A 9149-nucleotide genomic window follows, 5' to 3' on the forward strand; every position below is an offset into this window, starting at 1 on the left:
TTTACCAATGATTTTATCCTGGAATTCCTATTTGTTATGATTTATCGTACATGCAGAACGAATATAAAGAGTTAATGAAAGTGATATCATATCTCGACTCCATGGTTATGTTTATGAAAATGTTTTTTTCATTCGTCTTTCATTCGTCTTTTCCTTAATCTCTCGTATTTATTTAATTGTTTGTTTCAATTCGGCTTTTTGGCTTCTAAAAGAAATACCTTCGATAAATTGGACAGTAAAAGAAGAAGGGAAAGCCTATAGAGAAGAGAAATGAGGATAGGATTTGACTGTGGTAGAAGATGTTGTTACTTGTAAGAGTCAAGTTAGTTTCTACCTAAATAGTTCAGGCATGCAACTATGCTAAAGTTTTTTCGGAATTTTGGGTCGGTGTTAGTGTGGATTGATTAATAGAGTTATCATCAAATTTAAGGTTAGCATATGAATGAGAAGAATTTTTAAAAAAACGATCTTTTTCTTTTTAGCTTGATGTGTCTTGGTATTTGGATGTATATTTAATGTTTCTAAAGATTTGTAGGAAGTTCAAAGAATGAAGTCGATGAATACTAGATGTGTCACAAAAAGGACTTTGATGTGTAATATTCTTTTGAGAACTTTTATATTAGATGATCTCAAATACGTGTTGTCTTAGCCGATTTTTGCAAACATTTTTTTACAATGAAAGACATTTAGTTGTTCAGATTAACGGATTGTCCAAACATTTGGTTCTTTGGTGGTCTGCAGCAACAACCAGTCTTATCTCTAAAAGATCCACAAAACCAGTCTTTATAACCTTTCGACTTGCAAATATGTTCACAAGCGTCAGTGCAGGGTCCAAAACAATCACCAACAATAGTAAATGCGTTCACTTGTTCTGCAAAATAACAAAGATTAGTTAGAAATATATAATGAGTAAAACCTTCAAAACAATCCAGATATAGTTCTAAGCAATTTTAAAGTTAATAAAAATAAATTTCAATATAATCTAATATATAAAATATGAATGACACTCTACCATCGACAAAAATATGTGAAAAGCACGAAAATGGTAAATTGGAAAAATACAAAAAATGTTATAAAATTAGTATTCAGATAAATGAAATGACCATGAAAAATAAGTAAATATTTAAAAATATATTTATGATAAAAGTTTAAAAGTATGATAAAAACAATGTTCATAATAACGCAAGAATATATTATTAATCAGAAACAATAATAGTAATATATCTTTTTATGACAATCATTAAAAACAAGCATTAACGAACACTCTCTCATGCGAATTATTAGGATCATATTTGTATATTAGTTAAACACATATTAATTATTTCAAAAAAATTATGTTAGCCTGGCTTTTCTCTTATTGAAAATAATATTTTGAAAATTTGACAATAGTAATGAAAGTGCTTGACTAACCTGTAACGACTAACAACAAAATTATTGCAATGGTACTAACAACTGAAGATCTGATATTCTTCATATTTCAGAAGCAATTTTCTTTGGGGTGGGATTGGGTGTTGAAAATGTTCTTATGTATAGGTTTTGTTGAGATCTAGGATGTCTTATATAGTTGATTGGTGATATAAATTTGGAAGAAGAAGTCAATGATTTTCTTTAATTTTGGACTATATATTTATTATCTAATAAAGTTAAAGGGTAGCAAAAGGAAGCTAAGATCAGAAAAGAAAATTTGACTAGCAATTCATTGACTAGATTAGTATGAAAATTAAATATAAGGATATGAAAACTGATTACAATACCGTTGACATATTAATTATGGTTTAAATGTTCAATTTCATGTAAATCTAATTTATTAAATTAGAGTCTTTTTATCGAAATGTATTTGGACTATACAAAATTTATAACTGTTATTAATAGTATAGTTTTAAAATTTATAAGAATAATAATCAATCAAATAAGATGGTGTCAACACTCGAAGAATTGTCAGTTTTTACTACACACTTGGAGAAGTTTCGACGCAGTAAGAGTTTTTTCGACCTTTAAAATCCGACATATTTCGAGAGCTCATATACAGTGGTGGACAAGCTTGCAGGAGGTTCTAGATGTTTTTCTTCTGATATGTGTTATGTCGATTCTATGCCTCCGATTTGGTTCTGAATTGGTAGCGCATAGTTTATAGTTTAGTCTTTTGATTGTTTATATTATTATTAATCAATTATAGATTTTGCACTTAAAATAAGATAATAATACTTATATATCAAAGCAGACAGATTTTGAAAGTATACATTTTTAAATTTGAATATCTATTTATATGAATATCTTATATAATTATCAATTTTTATAACAAAGAAATCAGATTTACTAAACCATATCAAATGTGTGTGTGATAATATATATTTAAATATTATAAATTTCTCCATGTGAATAAAATAATAAAATATTTATACCAAGAAATCATATTTTTGAAACATTTATTTAACTTAAATATCTGTATATATTATATATATAGTTTATGTAAGAAAGAATTCACATTTCTTAAACTATATCAATAATACATGTAATTATAATCTTAAATGAAAACTGAAATTAATGATTATATTTGTTATTTCTTTCTATATAAAATATCCAAATTTAAATGTATAGTTTAATTTAAAAATGACTATAATATAGTTTTATCACAAATGTTGTAAAGTATAATTTTTTTTAAAAAAATATTATATATAAATTTATAGATAAATAAATTTTCACCATTTAAGTTATGTAAAGTTCTAAACTTTAATATAAATATAGTTTCTTTAATTTTTCAATGGCAAACCATCCAATGAGTTTTAAATGTTCTTAGAATAATAAATTTATTCTAATTTCAAAACAAATCGTGGGCCTTTCCAAAGAGTCCATCAAAAAAATACTCATATCTAAAAGTAGGTCCGAAAATGCAAGTTAATATATTTCATTCATATATTTGATATATAACTGTCTTTAAAATACAATAGAGAACTAAGTTCTACGAGAAAATGAAGCTGCTTTATGCCTCTCGTCTCGTTCTACATAAAACACCGGTTGGTTCAAGACATCATGTTCACCTTCTGGTAAAGTAAACCTGACAAATATTAACTATGAGTGGTGCAAGGCTTAAATGCCACCAACTCAAACACAATGAATTTTTTCGCAAACACTCTCGATGAGTCTATCTAGTCTAGTCAGGATTAGAATAATTATAGTAATTAAAGTGTATCGAGTCTGCATTTGGTCTGCATATATTTGGAGTGATTTCTATTCATGTGGGGATTGTTGGATCAATTAAAAAAGACCCATAGATTTTATTGAAATGTGAAAAGAAATCGAGTAGGGCTGAGATGTTTTGAAGCTCAAAACTTGATTAAATGAATGAAATTCTCACAGTCCCACATCGAGTAAATGAGACAGAATCAAGTTGTATAAATATGTTCCCACTTTATCATGGGTTAAACAGCTTGAGAGAGGAGAAGTCTCCCCATGCGCGCGCCGCCGCTGCCGTCCGGTCGGCTCGGCGTGGGCGTGGGCTTGGGCTTGGGCTTGGGCTTGGGCTTGGGTCTTGGTGGAGGGCCTCCAGTCTAATAAGATTCTTTTCGGACCAAGTTAAGCTTAACTTTTTTGCCCATTTAATTCCCAAAAACAAAATGTCATATAGTTTATTTGTCGAGAATTTTAAACGAGAGACGAGATAGTCTTGGGGAATAAGTTTTCGAAACTCAACTTCCCTCGATCTCTGCAAGATTTTCGCCCACGTGCAACAACTGTTGCGAGAAGTGGGTCTTCTCCTTCTCTTTAAATACCGCCTCTTTTCTTCCTTCTTTCTCAAATTTTTCACATCTATAACCAGCAAAAAATTTCTTAGCATAAGTCATTACTTTCGAGAGTTTTTTGTAGAGTATTAGTTCGTAGGGGCTGTTTTACGAGTGTAGCGTGACAGTTTACCAATGATTTTATCCTGGAATTCCTATTTGTTATGATTTATCGTACATGCAGAACGAATATAAAGAGTTAATGAAAGTGATATCATATCTCGACTCCATGTTATTTTTATGAAAATGTTTTTTCATTCGTCTTTCATTCGTCTTTTCCTTAATCTCTCGTATTTATTTAATCTTTTGTTTCAATTCGGCTTTTTGGCTTCTAAAAGAAATACCTTCGATAAATTGGACAGTAAAAGAAGAAGGGAAAGCCTATAGAGAAGAGAAATGAGGATAGGATTTGACTGTGGTAGAAGATGTTGTTACTTGTAAGAGTCATGTTTGTTTCTACCTAAATAGTTCAGGCATGCAACTATGCTAAAGTTTTTTTGGAATTTTGGGTCGGTGTTAGTGTGGATTGATTAATAGAGTTATCATCAAATTTAAGGTTAGCATATGAATGAGAAGGATTTTTAAAAAACGATCTTTTTCTTTTTAGCTTGATTTGTCTTGGTATTTGGATGTATATTTAATGTTTCTAAAGATTTGTAGGAAGTTCAAAGAATGAAGTCGATGAATACTAGATGTGTCACAAAAAGGACTTTGATGTGTAATATTCTTTTGAGAACTTTTATATTAGATGATCTCAAATACGTGTTGTGTTAACCGATTTTTGCAAACTTTTTTTTACAATGAAAGACATTTAGTTGTTCAGATTAACGGAGTGTCCAAACATTTGGTTCTTTGGTGGTCTGCAGCAACAACCAGTCTTATCTCTAAAAGATCCACAAAACCAGTCTTTATAACCTTTCGACTTGCAAATATGTTCACAAGCGTCAGTGCAGGGTCCAAAACAATCACCAACAATAGTAAATGCGTTCACTTGTTCTGCAAAATAACAAAGATTAGTTAGAAATATATAATGAGTAAAACCTTCAAAACAATCCAGATATAGTTCTAACCAATTTTAAAGTTAATAAAAATAAATTTCAATATAATCTAATATATAAAATATGAATGACACTCTACCATCGACAAAAATATGTGAAAAGCACGAAAATGGTAAATTGGAAAAATACAAAAAATGTTATAAAATTAGTATTCAGATAAATGAAATGACCATGAAAAATAAGTAAATATTTAAAAATATATTTATGATAAAAGTTTAAAAGTATGATAAAAACAATGTTCATAATAACGCAAGAATATATTATTAATCAGAAACAATAATAGTAATATATCTTTTTATGACAATCATTAAAACCAAGCATTAACGAACACTCTCTCATGCGAATCATTAGGATCATATTTGTATATTAGTTAAACACATATAAATTATTTCAAAAAATTTATGTTAGCCTGGCTTTTCTCTTATTGAAAATAATATTTTGAAAATTTGACAATAGTAATGAAAGTGCTTGACTAACCTGTAACGACTAACAACAAAATTATTGCAATGGTACTAACAACTGAAGATCTGATATTCTTCATATTTCAGAAGCAATTTTCTTTGGGGTGGGATTGGGTGTTGAAAATGTTCTTATGTATAGGTTTTGTTGAGATATGGGATGTCTTATATAGTTGATTGGTGATATAAATTTGGAAGAAGAAGTCAATGATTTTCTTTAATTTTGGACTATATATTTATTATCTAATAAAGTTAAAGGGTAGCAAAAGGAAGCTAAGATCAGAAAAGAAAATTTGACTAGCAATTCATTGACTAGATTAGTATGAAAATTAAATATAAGGATATGAAAACTGATTACAATACCGTTGACATATTAATTATGGTTTAAATGTTCAATTTCATGTAAATCTAATTTATTAAATTAGAGTCTTTTTATCGAAATGCATTTGGACTATACAAAATTTATAACTGTTATTAATAGTATAATTTTAAAATTTATAAGAATAATAATAAATCAAATAAGATGGTGTCAACACTCGAAGAATTGTCAGTTTTTACTACACACTTGGAGAAGTTTCGACGCAGTAAGAGTTTTTTCGACCTTTAAAATCCGACATATTTTGAGAGCTCATATACAGTGGTGGACAAGCTTGCAGGAGGTTCTAGATGTTTTTCTTCTGATATGTGTTATGTCGATTCTATGCCTCCGATTTGGTTCTGAATTGGTAGCGCATAGTTTATAGTTTAGTCTTTTGATTGTTTATATTATTATTAATCAATTATAGATTTTGCACTTAAAATAAGATAATAATACTTATATATCAAAGCAAACAGATTTTGAAAGTATACATTTTTAAATTTGAATATCTATTTATATGAATATCTTATATAATTATCAATTTTTATAACAAAGAAATCAGATTTACTAAACCATATCAAATGTGTGTGATAATATATATTTAAATATTATAAATTTCTCCATGTGAATAAAATAATAAAATATTTATACCAAGAAATCATATTTTTGAAACATTTATTTAACTCAAATATCTGTATATATTATATATATAGTTTATGTAAGAAAGAATTCACATTTCTTAAACTATATCAATAATACATGTAATTATAATCTTAAATGAAAACTCAAATTAATGATTATATTTGTTATTTCTTTCTATATAAGATATCCAAATTTAAATGTATAGTTTAAATTTAAAAATGACTATAATATAGTTTTATCACAAATGTTGTAAAGTATAATTTAAAAAAAAAAAATATTATATATAAATTTATAGATAAATAATTTTTACCATTTAAGTTATGTAAAGTTCTAAACTTTAATATAAATATAGTTTCTTTAATTTTTCAATGGCAAACCATCTAATGAGTTTTAAATGTTCTTAGAATAATAAATTTATTCTAATTTCAAAACAAATCGTGGGCCTTTCCAAAGAGTCCATCAAAAAAATACTCATATCTAAAAGTAGGTCCGAAAATGCAAGTTAATATATTTCATTCATATATCTTTATATATATAAAGTATAGTTCCCTCTTTCCAGGGCCCTCCACATCAGATGCCAGCGCAACAATTCGAGCTCTGCCATGCCGCCACGTGTCTTGTTATTTAAAATTCAGCGATTCATAATTTTGTCTACCATCTGGGCTTTGTCTGAAGATTGGACTTAAGTTTGTATTTCGTTTTCAGCCCAGCGACCACTTTGCTCTGCGCTAACCTCAATTCGTGTGGGTGAAAAGGGTTTGTTCTTCGGCATAGACGGTGACGGTCGAGATTTGTAGCCGTTTCTATAATGGATCGCGTTACGTTTTCCATTGATTCAACTTCATTAAGGAGATCTTAACTATTTCAATACACTGCAACCAAGATCAGTCATTCAATGAATCTTATCCCTCCTCCAAGTAGTAGATTTCCACCTATAAAAAAATTCAGACCCATCCCTTGAGAATCATTCTCACGCTTCCAAAAGCTTTTGTAAATTTCGTCTCTCTGATTCGAGAGTTTCCCGTGTTGCTCGGAATTGTTATGTTGCTCGATCTTACCAGAGCATTCGGATCTAGATCTGGCGGGGTTGGGCGGATCCAGTAAGCAACATAGCTTGGATCGCTTCATATCGGTGGTGGCAACGACAACTAACAAAGCCAACTCCCGAGAATGCTGGTGGTTTCATTGATTAAGATTCCGCCTACACAAGCAGTGGAGCTTCTCTATTTGAGTGATTCGTCGTCTTCCTAAGCGGTGAACAACAGTTTAGATCCACCGCCGCTTCACCTTACCGGACATACTTCCCTTCGAACTCAGCCATCTTGGATCCTTCTCGGTGATTGCTGATGAGTTGCAGCAAAACGGTAACGTCTCCGGTGAAATTATTACTAGAAGTTGGGTACCTTCTAACTCCGACTCTTATCTGGATAGAGTAAAAAATATAATAGAAAACTAATAACTTTATACAAACGCTGAAAATGGATGCTTTTCTGATTATCAGGTATGCAACACCTGTAACAAATGACTGGTGAGTGTCTCTGCAAGGATTTTGGATGAGTTTTGTTTCTTTTTTGTCTTTTTTGGATGGATTTTGTTAAATATGCATAGCGTGCATTCGTAATTCATAGTGCTTCACATTTACTTTCTCAAAACTAATTAATTTCTAATAAGTTTTGTTTACGAGTTCATGTTTCCAAACAGCTTTGTTTCTACTTTCTATTTATATATCCCTATTTAAACGTGTCATAAGTGGATGGTCTGACTCAAAGATAATATAATGGTTATATACCCTCAAGAATGATATGCTGAAACCAAGAGACTCTACTTAGATCGCTTTCTGCAAATCCCAAATTGAGTGTACCATCCTATGTATAACTGAAAACTTGAAGAGTTTGCAAAATTAACTCTGCTGTCTCCATCATCCCACCTAACGTCATCTCCTCTTCGCAGTGATGTAGATGCTAGCCTTTGTGTATTGATGGGCTTGCCATCGAGCTTCATAAAAGACTAGAAAGCTTATGTCTGGAAACCAAGGTTGTTTTATCCATGTCGCAATCAGATCTATGTCTCTGCAGAGCATAATCAATATGCTAACGCAAGAAACAGGGAAGGATGATATAAAGCTGGGCATATCCGAAGGACTCTTTCACATGAATTTTTTGAGAAGATGGTGAAGGATAGATAATGAATCTGTAGGAAAGTGAAGGCCAAGGGTTTAAGAAACAAGTAGCGAGAAAGAAAGAGAAGCGTACATAGCTTAGTGGATGTCAGACTGATCAAACTTTAGAGTAAGCACCAAGGAAGAAGCCTATGGAAGATAATATGACAAATACTTTCTGAAACAAAATGGTCAGAACATCACAAACAAATAATTGGTTTTAGGTTTGAGATAGCTTCTTGACTATAAATGTTATGCTCCACAACTTGGGCTGTATTTCACCGATAGTCGGATGCTCCATTCATATGCTAAAATGAATTCAGATTTTAGTTTCTTTAAAGTATTCAGAAGTTTGTGGTTGAATCAGTTTATTTGGCTTTGTTTTCATTTGAATTAAATAAATAAATTTGAGTTTGTTCAGGATAGGTTAGATACCAGAATTAATGGGTGGACATTTCGATTTTTTACAAAAGGAGGGAAGGAAGTTGTTATTAAATCAGTGGTTACGGCTCTACCAAACCATGTAATGTCATGTTATAGATTACCACAAACTACTATAAAGAAGCTAACGAGCACAGTTGCTAAATTTTGGTGGAGTCCGGGAGGAAGTACGAGAGGTATGCATTGGAAATCATGGGATAAAGTGTGTCTCCCTAAGGAAGAAGGTGGTCTGGGATTTAAAGACATTATGAATTT

General features: G+C 30.5%; 1 long non-coding RNA gene across 1 annotated transcript; it reads left to right on the forward strand.

The window, feature by feature from the left end:
* Positions 1–6801: 6801 nt before the first annotated feature.
* LOC108836184 (uncharacterized) lies at positions 6802–8786 on the forward strand. The gene is made up of 2 exons (XR_008945066.1): positions 6802–7689; positions 7797–8786. It is a non-coding gene; the product is annotated as an uncharacterized LOC108836184 (long non-coding RNA).
* Positions 8787–9149: the final 363 nt, after the last annotated feature.

This window comes from Raphanus sativus, chromosome 1 (assembly GCF_000801105.2).
Source record: "Raphanus sativus cultivar WK10039 chromosome 1, ASM80110v3, whole genome shotgun sequence".
In the NCBI taxonomy this organism is placed as follows: domain Eukaryota; kingdom Viridiplantae; phylum Streptophyta; class Magnoliopsida; order Brassicales; family Brassicaceae; genus Raphanus; species Raphanus sativus.